General features: G+C 39.4%; 1 long non-coding RNA gene across 1 annotated transcript; it reads right to left on the reverse strand.

Annotated features, from left to right (window-relative positions):
• Positions 1–15151: 15151 nt before the first annotated feature.
• On the reverse strand, positions 15152–25373 carry LOC121097708. The gene is made up of 3 exons (XR_005831060.1): positions 25205–25373; positions 18492–18572; positions 15152–15980 (listed from the first exon to the last, which is right to left on the reverse strand). It is a non-coding gene; the product is annotated as an uncharacterized LOC121097708 (long non-coding RNA).
• Between the last annotated feature and the right edge of the window lie 712 nt (positions 25374–26085).

A 26085-nucleotide genomic window follows, 5' to 3' on the forward strand; every position in this document is an offset into this window, starting at 1 on the left:
CTGCTCATTAGAGAACGGAGAGCACTGCTCATAACATCCCTACGACTGATGGTATGATAAATCAATAGGGCACTAATACAACAGCATATTTGTTGGCAAGCACAACTAGACAGGTTGTTCACAGGTTGTCTGTCACGCATCTCCACGTAGACTGGGAGAAGGTAGGTCGGGAAAGCATCCAATCCTCCCAAAAGTTAGGACTGTTCATTAAGAGCAGTCATGGTGTGGTCACTGATCCACAAACTGGAGAAGAATCAAAATAGTAATAAGACTGAAAGAGACTGAAATAAGACTTTCACATTTTGCCAGTCAGGTCATGGGTCGTTAGTAAATGCTGACTGGCTTGAAGATTAGAAGAAATTAATTATTAAAATAAGAAACAAGTAGCTAATATTTTGGATGTTTGGGATTTTTTTTGAAGCAGAACTTTATTGTTTTCCTCTTAACCCTAGTCATTTTGGTTCTGCCCATTTGCATAGGTAATATTGCTATCGTATTTATTCACACTGCTCATAAAAGAGCACATCACAAAAGTGCCTGGAAAATAAAACTCCAATGAGAAGGGACCCATCAAGTTTAAATGGAGGTTTATATTGCAGCGTTATGAGACGGGCTTGCACATTTGCAGCTCCCATGGCAGAAAGTGAAACTCTGAACAATTAAAGCAGCGCAGACATCCTGCCCTAAAGGACTGTAAGAATTTAAAAAAGCAGCCATGACCTCTCTTTACTGGGCCTGTTTTCTATTTAATTTACAGTCTTTATTAACCAACAAAATCTTGGCTGGATCTTAGTCAGTGTGATGAGTATACAAGCATTTTGATCTACAATTTGGGGCACTTCAAAGTATTCTTAACTTTATGATCATTTGTAATCAAGTTCAGAGCTCTGGCAGTAATTTAGATACCACCTAAACATATTTATAATATATAAATTGCTTTGCAGTAGCATGCATACTGTCCTTTCTATTTTTGTGCACGCTGAGATTGGACTTGCAAATGTTCAGGCTCTCAAAAAGTTACTTCTACAAGTATGTGCAAGCAGCTCTATACCCAAGTTTCTCTTACTCATTTCCCACAATGGCAGGCAAAAATGGGTCATACTTGTATGGCAAACAAAAATGTTTATTTTCATTGGTTTATTTATTGAAATATGAGCTAGGAAGAGTACTAATACAAAGGGAGGGGGGAGAAAAAAAAAAAAAAGCCCTTAAAACCTTTAAAGAGTAAGTTTTGTTCTTTTTGTTATCCATTTTTCTCACTTTTCCATATACTTTGCTCATGCACCAAAAGAGCTTTCTGCTTTGTCAGCTATAAGCAAATTCAGAAATGTTTCTCTTTTCAAGTACAGAAACTCTTTTTTCATGTCAGCAGCACCTTGCAAAACAAAAACTAAAGGTGTGACCAGTGTATTAGCACCATCATCTCAGGTTCTAGGTCCAGTTCTTTCTAGACATTACGTCTTTCTACATCTTTCTCTCCAGATTCGTGTCGGCTAGGACAAACCTGCTGACTCTTGTACTTCACCTCTACAGTCTGACCTTTTGACCAGCACAACTCAAACATTCATTTGAACCCTAGCGCTGACTCTGTTACTTCGGCCCTGGCAGACAGATACCTTGCCCATTCACTCTGACAGTGCTGCAGGGGTGCATTTAAAAATCTAATATTGTATCATCTCCCTCTTCCACCGTGCACCCTTCTTTTCCCCTGCAGCTAAAAATGCCCTACGGATGTTTTAAGGCCCACATAGGCTCTCCTCGGACTCTTTGTCCCTATCACAGCCATAAGGTACTGACAGATCAATATGTATCCACTATTCGCAACAGATTTCGTCACCAATGTCTCGAATTTTGAACTGCACGCATTTTGTTTTCTCCTGTGAGGGTCCGTGCCTATAAAAATCTGCCAAGCTACTACACTTGCCCTTATTCACATCCTCCCTTAAAACTCTCCTCTGCCGTGACACCTTAAAAAAAATTATAGTGGTTAAGCAGCTGATGTGCTGTGACTGCATAGTGATCATAATTATCTCCCAGTTACCTTGTCGTTTCTGCCCCTCTCCCCATCTGTTTGCTGTCTCTTGTCTTTTGCTTAGATTAAAGACACTTTGGGGTAGGGACCATGCTTGTATTCTGTTTGCGTTTGGATACTGTCCTGCACGAAGAATCTTGGGTTCTAGGCACTACTGCAGTGCACATAAATAAGAATTACTGTTTCTAAAGTAAAATCCTCTGCATTTTTGTATGCATAAATTACAGCCACATCCTGTAATCCATTTTTCAGGCTAAACAATTGACTTCAATGGGAGTTGAGCCAGGGCAGGAGTTGGCCTATGGTCTTTATTCAAAACAAGCAACATAACATATTATTAATCACCTTAAATAGAGACTATCACATTCAGTGATGCAATCCTACCTGAAGATAAAATAAATACCTTTCCAGAAACCTTATGACTTCTCGCATTTACATGAGACCAGGCTGCTTTTAAGAAAACTATTGTTCTGCCAGGGATAACAAGATTGTACTGACTCCGTGGCTGTATTTTCTTCATGTTGTTTGCTTGGAGGTTGTCAAAAGGGTGGTGAATAACAAGCAAAGTGAGTTGTATGCCTCCCTGTCTTTGCCCAAGAGGTCTAAAGGTAGCTGTTACTTCCCATTCAGAGCTTTTATCTCCCACTAGAGCAACACAAAGCAGTATTTTGGGGGCTGTAGCTTTGAATTGTATTCTGAATTTTGTTAATAACTTCAAGTATAGCTTTATCCATATTGCAACCATAGCCCGAAGCTGCTAGTTATAATTCGCCAAAGTCCTGGGGAAACAATCAGTTTGGCCAAGAATGCAGCTTGGGAAGAATCTCAAGCTATTTGTACATGCCTGCATCACAACTGTTGGTGGGAGAGGTGGTTATGGAGGCCACTGTCTCCTGTGCTGTTCTTGAGGAATGACAGCTGTGTGCTTCCTCCCATATAACTTGGAAGAGCTGCAAAGGAGAGGAAAGCCAAAGCCAAAAATAAAAACATGCGCAAAAGCAATGAGTAAAATCTGCCAGATTCAAGGAGCTGTTGTACTACTGGAGATGAGCCAAAAATCTGTGGAAGTCCCCTATTAATGCAATGGCTTGGTTGTAATTGCTTCCCCCCACACCGCACCCCTTCCTTCCCCAGGTGAATCTTGTCTTGCACGTATAAGACAGACTACAAAAAGCACGCACACTTTTTCCAGAGTTATGTTTGTTTTACAGGCTTTTGGCCTGGAAGTGTATTTTTTCCTCTTCTTTTGCAGATTGTGGAGCTTTTTAACCTGATGTGTGAAAGTAAGACAAGACCTTAATATACTCAGTAAATACAGTCTTTATATGCTTACTTTCTGCTCAAATTGATTATTATTTTAGCTAAGGGTTAATCTTAAATAAATGTTCATAGATCAGGTTGCTTTCCACTTTCTGCCAATGTTTAGGTCATTAGATGCTGGTCTGTAAATGAACCATGCAGATAAGACCTAATGTTAAATATCTAGGACTTCCTTATACAGGGAACAAGGCAGGAAGGATAAGAATCTCCTTGCTTCAGACCATAAGACAGCTATTGACTTACTAGGACTAGGAAGAAACCTTCTGAAGCATTTTGTTTGCCACCATTAGGAACAAGATGCTGAATTAGAAGCACAGTTGATCCTGGTCTGATTCAAAACCCACTATGTTTCCATTGGCATAATGAAAGTGCTTATAGCGGTGCAGCAAAATTGTTCCAGTGGAATAAAACATGTATATGGAAACAGAAGTAAATTCCAGGTTCTTTCATATACTTTTACAAAAGAACATAGCATGTTTATCTAGAAAAAGGGGTTTGGTTTGGATTTTTTTCTCCTCAAAGGACACAGGAATTGTATAGCTCTATGCTGCATTCAGTGCTTACTGTATTCTCATTAATGTGCCTCTATAGCCATATATGTGGGGTCTTCTTCGGTCAGCTATTTCTGTGTTATTGGGGAGAAATTTCTCTAAATATTTTGAGTGGAATACTATGGTGTATCTCAAAATTGACTATTCTTTCCTTTCTGAGAAAAAGCGTGCAGTACTGAGTAGATAAAGAAAAACTTCATATTTATTTTAGATAATTTAGTCTCCAATTAAACAAAAGTGATGTGAGAGAAATACACAGAATCTGACCCAGAACTGTGACTAGAAAATAATAATATTATCCTAATTAAAAACCATATAAGAGTTTGTTATCCAGCCTCAAATCCCTGACAGACTTGAATGGCTCAAATAATCGCAGGATTTGCAAGCTAAAGATTTAGCAAAAGTTTCATGGAAAAAAAAAGATCCCTAATGAATTCTCAGTGTTTTTTAATACTGAGCCTCTTCTATGACAATGATGGCTTTTGGGGACTCTTGCTCACTGATGGGACATGTGGGTCATTCAAAAGCTTGAATATTCATTATGAGATGAGCTAGAACTGCATGTGCAATATATTTGGTTGAAAACTAAATTTTATGTAAATTCTACAGTGATGTTTTCTGGCTCAGTTAGAATCCATTCTACTGTTTATCTTTATACTAATAATGGTCTCTTGAGCTTCTTTTTAAGCCTCTCTGTATACTTCTTTTTCTTTTAAAATGAAAGATGAAGATCCGAAGAAAACAATTTTTAAAGATAGAAGCAGAAACATTAGGTAAAAGGAATTAGCAATGCAATCTCTGCATATATTATGTGGAAATCTTCTGCAAAATTGCAGCTTGGAATTTTATTTCTAGGACATTAACCATTTCATGTTTGAACAGTGTTGTTGCTCTGGTTTCCCATATGTCAAAAAACGTTTGGATCTGCTTTTGATTTCTATTTCTGGATATTTTTGTAATAGTTATTAAAATATTCCTTCTCCAGAGTCATAAATCCAGTTCTCTGGAAGAAATAAAATCGGTGGCTTAGCTCTGAAATGAGAATTAACCTTGATTACTACAGTAATTTACTAATCAAAACTGGAGACCTGCTAATCAAGCCTGAATTACCAGCTGCTTGATTTTTATAGTGACATAACCAAAACTGAACATTTGGTAAACAAGAGTCTTATTTATGAGGGTAAAAAATTGGCATATGGCCATATTCATCTTAATATATTTATCACTATATTGTCGTGATTTCCTTATCTGCTGGTGTAGGCATTCCCCTTCTAACTTAACCCATCCACCTTACCCCAGAAAGGTGAACACCAAAATTTAGATTACCCTAGAACTGGAGTCAGAGTAGACAACCTCACATTTCAAGAAAGGTTTTCTGAGCTACCCATTTTTTTTGGACCCAGGGAGGAGACCGACTAATATATCACAACAGACTTGTATTATAATGCTGGTTAGAAAGCACCTCGGATTAAAGGAAGCAGAAAACCGAAAACAGAAAGGAAAGGAATGGAGAACTGCCAGTAAGCAGACAGCTGGGAAAAGCTGCAGGAGGAAATGGCAAAGAGCATCCATGCAGCACTCGTGAGCCGGGGCCGGAGGGGGTGTGGACAGCTCTGGAGAAACAGGAGAGCAGGAAGAAGACCCGGGGGAGATGGTGAAAGTGAATCACTGAGGGCCTGATGGAGGAAGCCACCGACCACTCCTGTGAGTAAGTGCATCACTCATATAAATGGACAATGTGCCAATTATTATAGCCTATCTGATGGGCCTGGGATTTTTAAAGTATTTGTCTGGTTTCCGTAAGTGCAACTAATTTCATGTTTTTAATCTTTTTTTTTTTTTTTTTTTTTGGTCTGATTTCTGTTCATTTTTTCAGCTCCCAGATGGCATCCTGTATCCACTGACACAGAAAATGATTTCCCAGTATTTTCTTTAATGAATGACCTATTATGAACAAGCAGGAAAAACCCATATTGTACAGTTCTTCCATATAAAAACTGATAATTAATATAAATGGAGAGAAGACCCCAAAATGGGAATCTTTTTTATTGTTTGAACTGTGGATGGTATTTCATTAAGGTGGCTCATGCACTTTTTGTAAAAATCCTGTTCAAATGATATTGTCATGGATAATTGTGCTGTTAAAAAGGTAAAGAACAGAAATACAGAAAGATTATTTCTAAAATAACATTTACAGCACAAAACTCTCAGCTAGTCAAGCTCTTTCCCATTCTCTGGCTGTTACTTTAGACCTAATCCTTCATTCTCTCAATTCTTAGCATAGAAAATATATACTAAAGCTAGTGCTGCTTCAATTTTTTCACCATCTTATCTCACAAACAAATACTGTTTTCCCCCTTTAAATCTTGAATGTACTTGCACCTAACAGAAATGAAGAAGCAAAGGGATGAATTAAAATGCATTGAATGGTTTATAGCATATTTAGACCTTGAAGAACATGTGTGTGTAGTGACTGTCTATTTAAACACGACCCTGCAAAGCTGCAAGGAACTGCAGCTTAGCCCGAGCCAGCCTCGCATGCAGCCTGCACAGCCTTATGGCTCTCCTGCAGCAAGTGCAGTCCAATCACGTCATGCAGCAATTAGAGCAGCACACTTAGCTACTTGGATCAACTGACATTTCTTCACAGTGGTTTTAAGTATCAGGAAAATGTGAGCAACTATAAGCTAAACCAGAAACTGCTATTCCTAATACTGTATACTCTTGGCAGGAGGGACATCCATGAGGATAAAGATTCCAGATTTTAGGGATGGATCTTTTAAGCACGCTCAGGATGACTGAGCAATGACTTAGAACATTTGGAAGGCCAAAGGAATAGGAGCAAAGTAAGTGGGTTAGAGTTAAGCAAGAGGGGATAGTTCCCCCTGGCAACCGGAATAGGACTCCGCTCCACTCCATTTCATGTCCCTGATTCTCCCTGAAGCCATGTCTGTGCATCCAGAAACTTTCCACCAGAAGTGCTCAGTATTGCCTTACATGTTTAGGATGACATTTACACCCCATCAAAACTTCAGAAGCCTGACAAATCCACCTGGAAATGTGGATCATTTCAGACTGTGCTGGGAGATAACAGGAGCCCTGCAGAGAGAAGGAGCGTATGAAGTCACGGAGGAGGGACTACTTGCAAGGAGGGAGTGATTGTTATGGAGGAAGGCCAGAAAAAAGGTAGAAAACAACAAAAGTAGTGGCAGAAAAACTGGGATGAGGAAGCAAAAAATGGTAAAGTGGCACCATAATGCTTTACTGGCTCTAAAGCAAGAAAAAATTATGAAAGCATTCATTTATTCATTTTCAGCCAAAGAAAAAAAAAAAAACTAGGGCATAAAAAGAGGTAAAAAAAAAAAAAAAAGAAAAAGAACAGAAAGTAGAACATGTGAAGTAAAAGGGCAGCAAAGGAAGAGGAAATTAAGGGAGAGGAGAAACAAGTGCTGGAATTAAAGGAGTGGATGGTGGGGGAGGAGGCAGCACAAAGAGATCTGACGTACGGGGCTTTTAGGTAAGTGAATTTTATTTGTATATGTCATTTCCTACTTTTTATTGCATTTCTCTGGCAACCATCCCACAGTTCCATAACCTATGGGTGGGTGGGAGGAGGTGGCTAAGAGGGCAAAATGGTAGTTTTTGGCAGAATATTGACATGACTTGAGTCAGGTCATTACTTGTGGTTACCATTAGAAAAATAGTGAAACTGGGTTAATGGGTCAGGCGTTTATGAATCCTACAGGCTAGAGGAGGCTCAGTTTTCAAAACCTGACTCACACAGAAAGGGAGAGGCCAAACAATTCAATGCAGTGAAAGAGATGGCAAGCAGTGGTTTCAGCACTGCAGGGGCCACAGGGATTATTTTAGATTTAAAAGACCATTCTCAGCTGTCAGGTATGCTTCAGTCTCTTAGCAGACTTGGGAAGGTAGACACTGCATAGGTTTCTGTATTGTTAACTTCTTTTTTTGCAACCATGGGATGGAAATAATTTTTTTCTGGTGCAAAATGAGATCCTGAAGCACAACTGTATGGCAAAACATGACTTTCAAGGAAAATGTTTTGCACTGTGAGTCTCCATGTTTTCTGGGTACCTTTGTTTCTTTTTGTCCACTGTTTGACTCTCTACGGGCTTTTTTCCAATTATCTTGAATTTAAAATGGATCTTTTAAAACAACATAGTGTCAAAATGAGTTAGGATTTTTGGAAACTTTAGAACACATGAGGTAGCTGCCATCCTGAGTCAGACAAGATGTCCATGTAGACCAGTGTCTTCTCTTTTAGAGGGAGAAGGAGCAAATGCTTAGGGAAAAAGTGTATGAACTCTGGTATATCGTTCCTATAGAGCAATCCTTCTTCCCCTGTGTACTTCTGCCCTCTGAGGATCAGTATCTTAGTAATTTTGATTTGGAGGCTGGATCTTGATCATCTTGTTTAGTAGCTAGTAATGGATTTAATTTGCATGATTTCATGTAATCCTTTTTATGGTCCATTTACACTTTCAACCTCCACACCATCCTGTGGCTATGAGTTCCATAATTTCATTATGCACTGTGAGGATAACATACTTCTTTTGTTTGTTTTAAGACTGATGCCTTTAATTGGGGCTCCTAGTCCTTGCATTTGTGGGAACTGTTGAATAATGGCTTTACATGTTAGAAACAAGGCTTTTGAAATAAAAAAGCTCTCTTGCAATTTTAAAGTCTTATGATCAGGCAAGCTCCTCCTTCTCCTCCTCTTGTGAATCCTTCCATGAAAAAAGGAAAAATTCCCAACTCTGACTGAAGCCTGATGAAATTAGAATTAATTAAATCAAAAGTAGTTTTATAGTGTTCATACTGCACAGATAAGTAGCCTTAGTCTTATTTTATATCTGGTATATGGTTCCCTTCTCATGTCCCATCACAGTGCTATTGTCAGTCCCATGGGACGTGAAATAGTCTATTTGTAATGCCATGATCTGTGGCACAACTGTTAAATCATAAGTATGGTAAAGGGAGAGTGTATTTATTGAGCTTTCTGCAACAGGAGGAAGGGGAAAGGCCTGGGAAGTCAACTAGAAAAAGTAGGGCTTGACTTTGAACAAGATGTGAGCATGGACAGACAGCAATGTACAGTGGGGTAGACTAGGGTGTGAATTTACAGTTTCTCAGAAACTTTGGTAATCACCACATTCACATGCCAACTCCCCAGTATCCGATGTAAAGATTATCGTTTCTTTTCCACTTGCATCTAAGCTATCTTGCATTTGCTGCTGAGCGAAAGCATGTACCCGGACGCTTGCCATGGGGCAGCTGACATGCTGCTACCGTGCACCCTGCTTTGACCTGCGGCAATCCACTCACACGCCTGCACCTTTCGTTTCTCGGCTTCTTTGGTCTCTGCCCAGGTAGAGAAGGATAAATTTGTCAGCTTGTACAGCACAGCAACAGGACAGGTGGCCCTGAGGGAGCTGGTGGACCAGTCCTGTGTGCAGAAAGTGGTGTGGGAGGATCTGTTCTTCTCTCCCATCTACCGTACTTCAAGCTGCGTGGGGCAGGAGGGGGTAAGAGAGACGATGTGAGGCAGAACCAGTGTTTCTGTTTTCCTGCAGGTGGTAGTTATCCACATGTCCTCTTTGCAGCATCTTCCAGTTCTGTGTTATTTTGTATCATTCCAGTCAGATTGCTTTACAGAGAGACAAAGGACAGATTCCAGGATAAAATCACAACTGCTCTGAAAATGCAGGGTGTGTAGCACTATTTGGAGCAGTGGTGAAAGGTTAAAAAAAGAGTTTGACCCTAACCCAAGAATCCAAATGAATGTAAGAGGATTTAATGCGACACAAGGTGTGGTGGAACAAAGACTACTGGGAGGTAGTTATATTCAGTTATGACAATCACTATTCAGCACTTTAAAAGAAATGACAGTGTAATGATTTTCACTGAACTGTATGAAGAAACGGGATAACTTGAACAATATCACAAAACATGTCACAAATCAATTGTACTGAAAATATATTAGGTTTCATTTAAAAAAAAAGATCGGAAAAGGAAACAGCACAAGCGGGAGGAGAGACAGCACACAAAGATTTACTTCTGAGTGCTACAAAATATTGAACTAAAAATAACATTAAAGATGAAATTTGCAATGAATCTCAAGCTGCTAAATTCCCAAAGGCTGGGTCTGCCAAAGGCTCGGTTGGTTTCCTCTGTTCTTTTCTGTCTTTATTTAAATATTTTATACAGTTGTCTATGTTCATGTGTAGTGCGAACTGTCATTTATATTTCAGTCCACTCTAAAATGGATCTTAGACTATCTCAAGCTGTGCACTGCAGTGAGTAGTTTTGAACTGAGAGGTAAGTTGAAGTGGTAGGGACAAATGAAGACTGATATTTAATGTAGTTTTTGTGTACTCATATTTTGCTGTCATGTATTTTGCCTTAAAACTGATTTGTAATTTTATGCATTTTGTGACATTATGATAAGATGTGATGTGAGTATGGTTTCCACTTAGCAAATACATTGATGTATTTTTGAGTCGGAGCGGTTGACTGCGGGAATTCTGAATTCTGACCTTAGGGTTTAATGTTTAGCAATAACAACACGCAAGTTTAGATCTGCAGCCTTAAATGCTCTTCCTTGTGCTTTGGACTTGCCAAGGTAAACTTTTCAAAACAAGTCAGTCTTAAGCTTGTTGCAGATTCACTTCTACGATAGGCCCACAGGGTGCTAAACATCCTCGTGTCTCCGTTGTCTTAGGAATACAGGGCACACCTTACCCAGAAAAATTGGGACTCACCGTGGAGCTGGGTCTGTCATCCCGGGATAAATTCTTCCACCCATCTGGTGCTGGAGGAGGAAGCAGAGAGACCTTTTATATCCCCTATAAAGACAAATTGCAGCCATCGTGGTGGCTGGAGCAGGGTGAAAGCTTCTTAATTGCTCCCCACAGGGTGGAAGAGACATAAGCTGAGGCTGGAGGGGGCACCGCAGGCAGAGCCGTGCCTCCAGCCCAGCACTGTCAGCAGTGGGCAGGGAGATGGTACTGATGGCAGAAGCATGTGCAGTGCTCGGATCCCCAAAGAAGAAAGTGTTCCCTTAAGGCGTGGTGCTGCTATATCCTGACCTTAAGACAGTCCTGCTGCTGATACACAGTGCTATCTATATAGATTAGGTAAGAAATGGTAAGATACATTAAGGTGGGATTCTGCACTGTTTTTACGCCAGCATGAGGAAGAACAAAATTCGTAGCATTGGACTCCGTTTCATCAGTTCTTATAAAAGAGAGAATTCCTAAGAAATTATGTTCCTTTCTTGCTTCTGAACAATAAGTCATACAAAAGAAAAATTTAAAATAATGGCTATTAGATTAGGAAGTCTAAGAAGCTTTTACTACTTGGGAGCTTTGAATATTAAAGAATTGATAGATTGCCATTGAAATGCAAGCAGCTCTGCAATATGATAGATCTAAGTTCTTTTTTTTTTTCCCTAACGCAGAGTTAAGATGAGCAGGTTTACTTTTTGCCCATCTTTGCAGATCAAAAATATTCCTTTCTTTTTATTTGTGATCAATTTACTAGATGAGCTCAATGTATATGTCGTGACCGTAGTAAAATTCTTTTTCACAAGCCTGTAAGTAGTAATACAGCATGTTGGCATTATGCAAACCTCAATACATCTCAGCATTGCTGTCCAAAGTGTATATAGTATGTCTCCTCCACCTAATAGAGATGCAAAAGTAATTAATTATATTTCATGAAGTGATATGTCTCAAAATATTTTGACCACATTATTAAAAACTTAACTCTTCTAAGTAATGCTTCTACACTAAGTTAGCAGAAAGACTTCAGTAGGTTGTGTTTCAGTGGACTCTATTCCATAGAAAGGACTCAAATGGCTGAAACGTAAACCTTGGAAAGACACTTCTAGCTCATGGCTTTTTAAAAATACATTAATTGCATGACAATGTAGTTAAAAGAGTTTTTCTTTTTTGTATAGGATTTTCGTGTATTAAATACCTATTATTATTTTATAAGCATGTCTAAAGCCACTCTGTGGATTTTCTAAAAACCCTTTAAATTAAGTAATACTAAAATACGTCACGAACATGCAACATTAAACACTTTTAAGGGCAGAAAATATGGTCCTATCCTTCAGAAAATGTTTCTGAAATGTGTGATTTCCAACCAACTAACTTACAAGCAAGTTGTGTAAAAGCTACAAGGTCTTGCACTTCTGGATCTCTGGGTAAATACGGTCTGCCAGTATAGCTGGAGGAGAAAAACATTTCCATTTTGAAGATCAGTTCTGTAAAGAAAATCCTGTGAGTGGCCACAACTTGGCTGCTGATCTTAGGTCAGACACAGTGTGTACACACTGTCACAGAACACTTTCTTCAAAGAGGAGGAAAATCCTGGACATGGTCCTGTGAAGGTTCAATCCTGCAAAATGCTCTGCAGGCCAATCCAGCAAGACCCTTAAGTGCATACTTAGTTTTAAACTCAAGGGACAGTATATATGTTAGATATATACTTTTCTAAAAGATGCAGGATCAAATACATGTATTCCTGAAGGATGTATATAATGTGTGAAAACAAATTTTATGGGAAAACGTGTAGATAGTTGGATAGGTAATTAAGGAAGCCTTCGATTTCAGTTCAAGGAACACTTACATTTACAGTATTTTGTTTCACATTAATCCTTCAGTAGTCTACCACAGTTTGTATCTGGCCACGGAATTTTCATCTATATAGTCTCTTTCTTTGGAACATAAAGATTCACAGTCTCTGAACATGGTTTGGCTCATCTTGTTAAGGACAGAAACCCCAGTTTTGCTCTCGAAGAGCATGACTGGACCAGTTAACATTTATTTCAGCCTTGCAGAAGGACATACTGCTTATTTTATATATAAGTATGCCAAAATAAGATTAGGAGACCTTACGAACATTGCCCAGTAAGTCAGTGGCACGTAGTCATAGAACTAAGGATTCCTTCCTTCCTGACTCTCACTTCCTTGCTTCATACTGTACTTTTGATAATGTGTCTGCATTCCCATGGCAATATTATTCTGGCACAAGATAATGCAATAGTTTTGAAATATGCTTTTCATGTGATGTGTGAAAACATAAAATCTATAGATGTGCAGTATACATAGATAGAAGAATTCACATTACAATATGTAGCTACAAGCATAATAAATGGAAATTGATGAAAAGGGAGTCTTTCAACTGCTGGGATTTTAAAGAATTAGACAAATGTGCATAGTTCAAATAAGGCAGAATATTCTGCTTCTTGTCATAGAAAGAGCGATGAATATGTATCAGAAGAGAAAATCAGCTGCTGCTTGGTAAGTACCCTATGATTTTTCTTGACTGCTGCCATTTGGGCCCTACCAAGTCCAGCACTTACTGCACAGATCAGGGATGTGAGCTCCTTTTTTTGTTGTTGTCTTTTGAAAGGACAGACTTTCTTAGAAAAACTAAAACTATTATCAGTACAATACCATCTCTTCAGAAATATTTTTATTAATTCATTTGCTTTGCAAGCTGGAGCTAAATCAGTACAATTGTGAAGTTAATTCTTGGTCCAGTCTTTTCACCTTGAAGGCAGAAGAGAATCCCAGAAAAGTGACACTGATTGCTATTTTTCTCTGATTTTTTTATAGGCAGTCTGCATAGTACAATATTAGGTCGAGCAAGTCTTTGTAATTTATACATTTGTACTAGGGGGTTTTAATTCTTATTATTGTTGTTATTGTTTTAGTAGTAATAGCAGGAAGTAGCAGTTTTATTGGAAGTCCTTCAGTAAGGTTCTGCACCAAGAGATCACTAAAAGATAGCATTCTGGAGATGATGCTCTATCTAAGTGGAATCAGCAGGACATAGGAACTATGTCCTGTACGATGAATAACAAAAGAAAGGGTAGTTTACATTCTTTGATGCATTTCTGCTCGATTAACCCCCAGTAGGATTTTACCCCTCCAGTCACATTTTTTTGTTCCTCTGATCTTCTTTTGTATTTGCTCACTGACCCCGAGCATGTATTTGACTTGTGACCCTATTTCTGTTAATAAAATACAGGCCATCTGACCAGCATTCACGCCAATGAACTACAAGGTGCTGATTACCTCATTGTAAATGCTAGGAGTTAGAAACATGAAGCAGTGTAAGGCTGGTGGATGGGTGGGCTGAAGAGAAGCAGCGAAGGCAGCATGAGCAATTCAGAACTGTGATTTCAAAACCAAACTAAAGATAATAAACTCCTTCAAAATATGCAATACTATCCATAGAAGACCTGTATATCTCCTTATGTATTGTTCAGCTATTAATTAGTTGATAATGTTTAGGGGATTATGGCATGACAAAAAACAATTATAGCTATAATGTGGAAATTTTCACTATCTGTAAGGGTGGCAGTTTATAAAATCAAAATTACCCTATTTACATTTTGGGTTATCAATTATAATTATATGCCTTGTGAAAAAATACATCAGCACTCAGTGGTAATAATTTCAGTATAGTGTTTTGAGGCTAAATTAACACTGGAAAGCATAGGTGAGCTCTTTCTAAGCAAAGTATTATTTGTTTTTATGGCACCAGCAGAAATGTAGGGGAAAAAATTAAGAAAATGTATAGTAATGAACTTATTAATGCTTTTACCAAATCCTTAAATCATGAATTTTATGGAAAGCACTATTAATTGTGTGTTACATGAAAAAATCATGCCAAAGCCATTTATCAGATATGTAATCTGTGGCTCTGTTTTGTGACAGGAAGCCATTATTTCCACTGAAAAAACCAAATCCGTTAAATTTGAACTATTAGATTACAGCAGGGTTAAGGCTGCTTCTGTGCTGTAGAGTCACATCAGGGTCACAGCCCAGTTCTAGAGATGTACTGCAAGAGCTTCATATCTGATTAAGACAAAAAACTGATAAAAATGTAATGCAGACTAACAATATGGAATTATCTGATGCAGTTTGGGGGGATAGGGGCAGGGGGTATAACATCATTCAGTTTATTTGCATATGTTTGTTCTTTCTACTGAAATCAATCTCTTTGAAGGAAGCAAGAAAACTTTAGAAAAAGAAAATATTATTAATGCTGGTAAGAGAACACAGAAGAAAATCTTTTGTAAACATTTCTTTTCCAGTGTTGATTATCATTCTGTCTAATGTTTATTTTCATAATTTTCTTTGATCCAAACACAAATAACAATAAAGTTAGTTCCACTTCTTTGAACTAACAAAACTATACTCTAGCCAAATTTGGGGCAAATTTTTAAGTGGCTTTTTGTTTTTCTCCCAAGTCACATAACAGATTTATAGAGTAGATATTTGCATAACTCACACCCTCTCCTATATAGGAATGTTTCTATGGCTAACAGTAATTTACCTGCTCTGGGCCTCTTGCTGACTTTGTTGAAAAGGCTGAGGGCTGTAAGCATCTGGGCATGTACTCGATAGCAGTCAAGGGAGCACCAGCGGTTCAGGGCTTGAGGTCAGGGCTCACTCCGCTGGGTTATGAGAATTGCTGCAGTTTGTAGGGATTGACTGTGGCCCTGCTGGGCTGGCTGGTGGGTTGTAAACCCAGAAAATAGTCAGTCCACCCTCACCGCATTTCCTACCCAAACCTCCATCACAGGCGACCAGCTGAGAGGCGGGGCAGGGGTGGCAGAGGACCAGGTCCATGCCGATCAGGATCCCTGCACAAGGGGAGCTGAAAAGGCGGTGTTACTGCTTCTCACTCCTGGACCAGAACCAAGCAGCTAGAGCATTGTATCTTCACTGTCTTCTTCTGTCAGAAATCTGACAGGCAAATACGTACTATAGACTTAGAAACAACTACATTCCTAACAGAAATATTACACAATTGTAAAATATGTACTACAGTATTTACCATAATGCTTAAAATTAGGTCTGCATTGCTGGAGGTGTTTTAGTCTGTACATACTTAAAAGCTCTGCCAAAGCACAGATCTGCTCAGGAGACCAAAACCACAAGATCACCTCAGGTAAAGCCATTGACCATGTCTCAGAAAGCTGTCCTCTTGTGTGCCTGGCAGCTCCGGCTGGGGCGATAGTCAAGAGTGCACATCTGTGATGGAAAGCACGTACCTCAGCCTCAGATTACAGCTAGCATGTATTCTGGCTGTTCTGTTCAGTCTCCCTGCATGCAAATATTGTCTCTGAAACTGATGAAAGTTATAAATAAAGGCCACAATGTCCAACCTCAGTCAATCAGCTTCACAAGAGCCACATGCCGGATAAAATCACTGCTTTTTTAAATTATTTTGAGGATATGATACAGAGACATGAGAGATTCTCAGGTTCTTTAAAACTTAACTGGCTTTTTGCTCTCCCATCACATTCCTGCCCCACTGCTTAGCCTAGCTGAACAAGGGCATCCAGCCTCTGTGTACAGGTCCAAATTTCATTCTTACATCAGCCAGCATGTGGCTGATGACAGGGACAAAGCCCTAAGCAAATCATCTTCCTCTTTACTGTACACTTCGACCAAATTATGGTTATGATTTTACCATTGAAATAAACGTCAAAATTTCCACCAGCTTCAGATGGATTGGGATGTGGCCATTGGCTTCTAAGTGCAGATAGCCTGTTAGAGGGCTTATTTTTAAATCAGGAGGTGTGTTAAGTGCTTTGAGAGATTATAAATATAGAAACTAATACAAATAACTTGAGGTCAGGTATTGCTAAAAAGCATCACTAGAAAATGGACATGTTTACAGATAAGTCGGAACTAATCCTAGTGACAGCAGGTGACTCACACTTGAGCAGGAATGAGAATTTGGGTTCTGAACCATGTAGAACAGTTTTGGCTGAACCTTTTTACATTTTCTTTATTTAAAATACATATAAAAATGCCAAATATAAAACAGTTGTTAACTTCTGTAGTTTGTTCTGGTCGAAATAGGGTACTTCTGGTCCTCTATCAGGGAGTCCCCAAACGGTAACTAAAGGCCTCTGCATAAATGTGCGAAAGCCCTTCCCTTTAGCAAAAGATCATCACAATGACAAATACAACCAAAAAACGCTGCTTATTCAGTTTCTTTTTTAGCTTTTTAACATTATGAAAACAGGAATACCAAAATTGACACTGTAATTATTGTGCGGTTCACTTTCATATAAATATAATTAGGAATATGGGACTAGAAAAAAATCACATGCCTCTAGGCTCTGTTTCCTACGTTGCTGGCAACCGTCGCATAGGTACAAAGCCCAGAATGAGCACGCAGCACTCTCCACCGAAGCTGTCCCAAGGAACAAAGCCATTAGTTACAGAGCTACAGTATACTCATTTCTTGACAGGAGAGTGTGAACCAGTGCACTTCCAAAACTTATGACTTTTACATTCTTACATAATTTGAAGTAAAAATACATAGAAGTGCTCATGTGCTAGAAAAAGCTCTCCCTATTTCTTGTTGCTGAAAGAGACGGGACTTTGGCATGTAAAAGCAGAGTCCCTTGTATTTCCTAGTCCCCAAGACTGCATGGTTTGCTGGATAATTCAGAGCTAAACACAGAATTGTGCTCAGCGCTCTTCCCTCCTCCCTTTTTGAATAAATGTTTCTACTCTGTACTTCTGCAAAGACAAGCAGAAAGCCTTGTAGACAGGTGTGGTAGCATCTGCCTGAGTCTGCAAAAGCCTGAAACAGCAGCAATGAGAGATACAGTGCTTGAAAACTAAAAATGATAGCCTATGCCATGCTGAAAGCTCAGCATGTGCCACAGCTCAAAATAAATGGGGACCCATGTTAAAATAAATAGTATATGGCTTACTGTAGTGATGCCTCCATTTTGGGGGGTTGTGTGTGTTTGGTTTTATTAATATTCAGTTAAATAATATTCAATTATTTTAATATTCAATTAAAATAAAATATTTGCAGTCATTTTGATAACATGCTTTGCCAGTGATGGTCCAGACCTCAGTGGGTGTAAAGTTGTTTTGGTGCCTGGTAAAGGACGCAGCTGATGTCCTAGCCTAGCTACCATGTTGTAGAGTAAGGCTGTCTTGAAAATTCCTCTTCAAAATGGCTCTCTAGCAGGATCACTGTGCTTTTCACATCTAGGGATTGAAACACGAGTTGTGTCTCAAAAACCTTATGTTGTATAGTCCCACGGTAATTCTTCTTCCTTTATCTCCAGTAATTTTCCTGTGCTGGATCTGGACTGTTCCCTTCTGCTCAGCAGGGGTGTTTTTGTTCTTTTTCTTTGTCGCTATTAATTTTCTTGTAACTACTATCTACTGTGTTCACATAGCATCCACTATCAAGCTATTAAAACAGTGTTCAAGTATATTAAATCCCCCATTTTAAAATAGTAATAAAAGATTTTTACTAAATAAATACATAAAGCCTCTCTCTCAGATCATGCAATAAGGAAACTGAATATAGAGCTAAAGTTCCCAGAACTTGAGAGGACAAAGGAGCAGTTTACTGAAGAGCCTTTTCCCAACACTCAGAGCTTTGATAGTCCTTAGAGGAAATAATAAATCTTTCTCTTTGTCACTCTTCCCTAGGTTTCTTTTGTTGCTTAGGATTAAAAAAGAGAGAGAGAGAGAGAAAAAAGGAGTGTAGGTACTACTTACAAGGCAGCTTCCTTGATGTTTCTGGTAGTCCAACCAAGGGACAAGATTGTGTGTATAGGAAGGGGAGATGAACAATTCATCCTGCAAAGGAATTAAAAACAAAAGTGGAAATCCTTTGTAAGAAGAAGAGTGGTTGGGATTATAGCTGCATGCTTTCACTAATGACTTTGCAAACATTTAGCCAGAGATAACCTAGAAATCCAGTTGCACTTTATTTAATATTCAGATAAGGACCATTCACCTGCTGTTAAGCTACAACATCTACAATCATTCTTTGAATACTGATAATTATACGAAGCAGACTCCCCTAGAGGCTGGTAGTCTAGTCTGGATTCACCTGGAATACAAAGATGAATAATATTGCATATTACATGCACCCAAGTAGTTGCAATTTATAGAAATGTCCATTTACGCTCCTGAAAAAAAGATGTGTATTTCCCTGGGGGTATAGTATATGGTGATAAAAACCTGTGTGGGGGACTATTTGGATTGTAACTCCTAGTGTGCCTCTTGTTGATTAATTAGTAAACAAATAAATCGTTATATTTAGCCAGATATCTCACTACATGACCATAAAAAAGAAAATGTTAAAAAAGAATCTCGTGTGCTTCGCCATAAGGAAGGGTTACTCAGAGACACAAGAAATGAGGACCAGAAGTGGCATCCAAACAGCTCAGAGTAGATATGTGTATACATTTTAAAAAGATGAGTAGCATTATGAATATGCTCTCTTTGCCTCCTCTTTTCCTCCTCTTTCTCCCATCAGGTGCCTTGTCCTTGCTCTCCCCTCTCGTTTGCTGATGGCTGGTAACACCTTATCTCCACCAGGGAAGCAACCGGGAAGTTTGCTCCTTCCTCACAAGACTGAGGGTATAATTAGAACAACGCACCTGCTCAGTCCTCCGGTGACTCAGTTAGTCTACATCCATGTCAAAATCCATGCTGTGAGGGTAATTTGATCATCTCACTTATTTTTTTTCATATACTTTATATGAATAAACCACCAGAACAAGCCTCCATTGAGTTGGTTCAGTTTAATCTCACAAATTTGTGTCAACTCTTTGTTGCCAGAAGAATTTTATCATTTGATCTCATGGTTACAATTTAGTAGACTTTAGTACATATTTTATTTCACTCTCCAGAATATAAAATTCCATTTTGTGTCAAAATCATCTTTTTATTATTATCTATTTATATTTCAGTGATACTTACAGGCTTCAGCTGAGATCAGGGCCTTGTTGTACGGAGACGATACAGAAACACGCAATAAAAGAATTCTAGTCCCAGGAGCCTTGTAAGCTAAATAAAGGCTGGGAGAAGGGAAATATTACCCCCATTGTACAGATGGGAAACCGAAGCCCTGACAGTCTTTCCGTGCAATGCAGCACAGTGTCACACAGCGGTACTGAAGAGAGAGTTCTGGAAAAGCAGCAAAGTCCAGATTCCATGCAAAATAAAGGTGGATTTAAACCCTGTTCTACCAGCAGGCATCCATGTAAGTTCAAATACGTTATAGATGTATACTGGTATCATTTGCACTCCGAGCATCCCAAGGTTCCCTTGGCCTTCTCCATGTTTGTCTCCCAGCCCCTGAGTCAAAGGCAGAAGATGCTATTTTTTTGATGCTGCCGCCTTAGGCTCATAAAAGTTAGCCTACGCTGCTTCCCCTAGCACTTAACAAAAATTTACCTCTAGCCCTGCGATGCCACAGTGGTGTCAAATCTCTCTGACTGCAGCAGCTTCCAGGCTCAGCAGAGATACATCAAGGGTCTGTTAGGTTCTCCTTCCCGACACCCAAAGGGTAATGTAATTGTTTTGTCCTTGAACAGAGCCTGGAATCTCCTGCATTAGAATACTTTTTCTCATTTAACCTGCTTCTCCCGGGAGACCCTGGAAAAATCATGGGGAAGCAGTAGCTAGCAGAGGACATTCACTCAAGACCAAGCCCAGAGAAGCACTTTGAGATTCCCTGAAGACATAGCAGAAACAAGCAGAGATGGTAAGCTCGCCGTCTGCCTTTCAAAGATGGCTAAAGATAGGAGGGGAGGCTGCCAGGAATGAGGGTGGGGGTAGCAGTTTGCACAGAGGTGCTGGTGTCCCCCTCAGATCTGCTGCTCTACCACAGACATTTAGAAGCCAGCCTGGTGAATTTGGTTTGCAGAACTCTGTGAGCTAAACTCTTCACCATTCGAACTGCACCGCTGTAACATTGCCTTTTGACTAAAAACCAGTTCAGACTAATTGTCAAGGATCAGATAACAGGAAAATATTTCTATTTGACAGTCTACTATTTTTCAATTGTTCCTCTGTTACATATCTAAGTAAACATTTGTTCCACTTATCATTTCTGAGCAAAAGACATGAATCATTTGACTAGTAAAACCACAACGACAGCTGTTGCTTATTAGAAACAGTCATCTTGTTCAAGGGCCTGCTACGGAGGAGTTCTTCAGGAAACTGTTTCTGCTTTTAGTGCTTTATAGTGCAATGAAAGCAAAGTTGCAGAAATTAGGGCACTTTTATTTCACTTAGGTGATTGGCAAAACGCACAGGCAGGCGTGAGCACACACACAGAGCAATTGTCACAGCTCAGCTAGAAACCCCCAAGAAATAGGAAAATACTCATGTAAGGATACTACTAATGTTATAACCTTTACGTTCTTTAACTTTGTGATGTTTATGTGGTTCCCGATGATACAGGTCAAACAAAAACTGGATTTAAGGGTCCCTTTCTAAATAGGTTATAGTATTTGGGATTTTGCTGTTGGATACAAATTTAAACCAGTAACTATGTGTGCCAGAAATATTTTTCACCATTCATGGTTTCTCCAGGTCTCAGGAACAAATTAATTCTCAATTGATAAAATCCTTAGAAGCCAGTCATCAGTAGTCACTACTACTATATTACTTTCAGATAAAGCTTCTCCAGCCAGTGGTAAAAGAAGGGGGGGGGGGGGGGGGGGGGGATCAGTTTTAATAGTCTGATCAACATAGGAAAACCAGGGAGGCCAACTGTTCTTAATTGCAAGAAAATACTTCTTAAATTAGCGGAAACAAAACAGGGAATGAAAACTGGACCACAAGGCATTCAAGAACAAATAAGTGAAACTGAGTCAGATTAGACATAAAGATTTTTTTTTCCTTTCTAGATTGCCAGTTCCAAGGCATTACAGAGCATAAGGGCCAAAATCTGATTGTTTCTGTGACCAGTATGAAACAAAATTATATTAAACAGAGGCCTAACAGTTAGGCATTTTATCAGACAAAACCGCTGGAATGGTATATGCTGTATGATGCCCTTTTTGTCAGCTTTGAAGGGAGAAGCCAAAGACTAAATGAGCGTAGAGACTGCGCTGATCCCAGCAGAGCGGAGAGGAGGAACGTTGGCAGGGCAATGTGGAGATGCTACCAGGCATTCTGCTCTGCAGTCAAATAGGAGCATTTGTGGCTTTGTGCCTGTTGCTTAAATACCTTTCAAAAACACAACATTTGTTTGCAAACATTAAAGAGGAAGGTAAAAAAAAAAAAAAAAAAAGCTTTAAAAAAAAAGGATTGTTGGATTATGGTAAAAGGAAAGGAAAGCAGAACAGACAGTGGAGAGGAGCGTGTCACTGAGGAGGCAAAGCTGAGGTTTATTACAGGTTAGAAATCTGCAAAATTGTCACCAATTCAATAACAGTATTCAGCGAGGTTTCTAAAGATCATATCCTGCCCTTCATTCACCCTCACAACACTCACTGATGGGAGTCAGCACTTTGCTGCAGCTGGATATTTATAAGTCATTTGTTCTGTGTAACATGCCTGTTCTTACTAATCTTAGTCAAGTAAGTAGTCCATTCTCATGTGTCATCCCACGGAAGTCAAATGTGCTATTAGCATAAGTGATGATTACTTATCTGTGTGAGGTCTTGTGAGGTTGGGTCTTTCAGCATCAGCATACTTGACATGGCAGTCTTTCTATTATAATTTAATAAAATGGGGCCCAATTCAGTTCAGAGGTGCCTTGAGGAATAAGCTGGGCTTAAATGGTGCTTAGGCCTTTGACTGGACCTCTGCAAACCCTGAATTTCATTGAGTGAATACTAATTACTCAGAGGGGGGTTATTAAATTATAGACTCAGTTCTTTACCGTTGCTCGGAGCACAGTATCTTTGCAAGTTCTTGAGCAAGGTAATTTAAATCTGAACCCACCTGGAAGAAAGTTGTGGTAAGACTGCTTTTCCTTGGTAAAAACAGGAGCTGCGGAAACGTCATTAGTAAATGGTTCAGAGAATTTGTTGATGGGTAAATTTGACTAAAAAAATACTACACACTAAAAACGGACAGCATAAGGCATTGGAGAGAACTGCGTCTCACAGCAGCACCGAAATGGAGCTGTCTCTCCCAATGAGGCAGATGGAAGCGGCCTCATCCAGAACCCTGTGCAGTCAGCGGAGATCTCTCTGGTTTGATGAGCTCTGAATTAGGCCCTTACTGAGCAAGCACGCTTAGGCACCCCGATGCATCTTAGTCTTGGATGAGTGTGTACAGCAGCACTCTTCAACATCTGTAAAACGAATCGGTTACCCATAATCAGCTGCTTGGTGCAAGAAGGAATCGACCAGTTAGTTTTCTGTGCCACACACCACTCCTAAGGAAGATCTCGTAACTGGTGCATGGATAAATCGGCAAAAGACATCACCCGTACTCACCGCATGATTTTAAAGGGTTACATGTATTTCTAACAGCTGGTACTCTCTTTTTAAATTTTTCATATCTTTTTGTTCTTCAACGCATTTCTCTGCAGCTACTAGCCTCAGAGTGGCTCCTGTATTCTCTCTGAACCTTCACTCTGAGATCCTACAGCTCTCACAGTGTTTACATCTTTTGTGAATACTGCAGCATTTCCTTGTGACCTTTGTGACTATCTCCTTAATTCATAGTTCTCCTGATTCCCAAAGTGTAATGGACAAAGAGTAGGAAAATTTTGGATTATAATTTCCTGACCAACTAGCAGGTTGCTCAGCTCTGTGTTACATGTGACCTGCTCTAGTGACAGCGTGCATGAGTCGCCTTCCATGTAACTGGCGGTTTAGCCAGCAGAACCCTTTTATTCCTCCCACTGGAGCAGCACAGAGAAATTCATTTGATTCCAGTGGATATTAGTTGATTTCATTATCATATTCTAGAAAATAAAGATTATGATTCCAAATTATTTTGCCTGCAGTCCACACACTAACCATGTAAATGGCAATCTGTGGAAAAGTTGACTGCATCATAAAAGATTAACTTCCTGCAAGGATTTTCTTGAATTGGTTTCAAAAGAATCTGCTGTTTGGCATCCTTCCTGTACTGAATTTCTGGAGGGTAACTGCATTATGTGCATGTGTAACATGCAAAAGGAACCCTTCACCGAACTCTTTCTGCTACCAAAGGTAACTGTAGCACATTGTTTGTTTTTAAAAGTTGCTCAAAAGCGAAACTCTATATGCGTATAAGCTTATAGATGTGTGCATTGTAAGGTAATCACTAACGGAAGGTAAAATACTACTCTCTTTCACTTGCTGTTGAGTGACAAAGTTGCATCTAATGATAATTTGAATATTCTGCCAACAGTTGGTGATATTTTGCCCCTGCCAAAATAAAGAAATAAATAAATGCTTCCATCTCCCACAGCAAATGCCCTGTAAGTCTATAGAAAACAAATTAGGAATGCGTTATTCTCAATGAAAAAAGTCTCCATGAAAGCTATAATTTTATTTTTTTTTAGTGCACAGAATAACATAAATCAAAAGAAGCAATAGTCTACCTTCTGTTTTGACTACTTTGTGTACTTTGACCCTCTTCAACCCCTGCCAATTTTTATCTCATTTTTGTTTAACTTTGTACATCAGAGTTTAATTTTAAACCTGGTCCTGAAGACAGTGATGTATAGGGTACATCAAGTATAGCTTAAATTACCCTCTCCCCAGTGATTTGAAGTTGAGGGGAGGGTCTTGCTCCGCAGCAGGGTGGGAAAGAGAAATGGTCAGATGTTGCCCTTTGAACCTGACCACCCTCAGCTACAGAAACATTTATGCCAGAACATCATTTATTGATTTTATTATATTTTAGGATCTCTTAAAACTGTTGGTGAAGTTTGCCATATATTAATTTTTGACGCATGCATATAAAAACAGAAATATGGGTTGAGCAGAAACTATAAATATAGACAACACTGCCCAATAAACTTACATCCTTTTACTTACAGGTTTCTGTTTCAGCTGATCATTCTGAGCAGCCTGTCTTGGAGAATAAATGTTACCCCTCTGATAAGCTAACCAATTTGAAGATTAAAGCTACATTTGAGGATTAAAGTTTTTCTTATTTGATTATTGTCGTGTCTTGCAGCAGTAGAAGATAAATATTAATAAAATGTTAAAGTCCAATTCTGCTCACTTTACTCACGTGAGCATTTTATACCATGAGACTGAACAAGTTATGCAGGATTTGGCCCTTAAACTCCGCACAGACTGCTCTGTTTTCTCAGTCCACTAAGAATAAGTCTCCCGTGAAATGTTACATATACCCAGCAAACTCATGAACCCACTGCTGCCACAGAAAACTCACGCTGACGGGTAGCTCTGAAAACTCACCATCCAATTATATACCACAGAGCTATGTATGTGTTTTTATTGAGGAGAATAAAAACCACAAGCAGCGCTCTACAACAGACCACAAAATGGGTTTGGCACCTGTGTCTCCTCGGAGCCGAAGTTTCAGAGTTGTGTTATCACGTGGCCCGCTGACCCCGGGAGAGCAACGCTGACCTTGTCTTACACGCAGAAGTCTATTGCTATGACTCCCCTGAGAGCACAAACCAGCTGCAAACTGCTGCAATGATTAACCCTTATGTGTTGTAGATGTAACATCAAGTCATGGTAATAAAGCTTTCACTGCATAACAGATCTCTTGCTTTGTAAATTGTTGCTCTTATCAGCTGCACTCTAGGATGTTATCCCTTTTCTGTGAAGCATGACTATTGTTCACTGGAAAGGCTACCAGATCTATAAAGCCTGTGATATTTATTCAATTGCTTTGCAGAATAATACGGAGAATACACTTTGTTTAAACTAAAAATGCAGTGTGTGAAAACAAACAAACAAAAAAAAACCCAACCATGAAATACTCATACATATGAAACAATATATTAATTAAAATCCAGAACGCCTGTAGCAGATTTGAAGCTGGGAACACCAGATTTGCTGTAACAGACAACTGAGTTGTTCCACTGAGTCCGGGCTCCTGTTTGTGGGAGTAATTTACACCTAACGTTTTGTAAAAATGGAAATGTTTGAGCCTCTGATGTACCTGGACAATTACAGAGTTTTGCTGTTCGTGGGAGACAGAATGTTTGTAGCCATCGGCACTCACCTCCCCGAAACATAAGCAGTATAAGACTTATTTTGTCACACACTTCAGACACCAGCCCTAACTCTGTGCTTTCCTATTTGCATAGAAGCCAACGGGAGCTTCGCGCGTGTGCCAGCCCATAACGCAAATTGCAGGGCTGCAAACAGGGCCCTGGCTCCCTCAGAAACACGGATGCTTCCTACCCTCCAGCCCTTCCCTTGCC

Source organism: Falco naumanni, chromosome 15 (assembly GCF_017639655.2).
Source record: "Falco naumanni isolate bFalNau1 chromosome 15, bFalNau1.pat, whole genome shotgun sequence".
NCBI lineage: Eukaryota > Metazoa > Chordata > Aves > Falconiformes > Falconidae > Falco > Falco naumanni.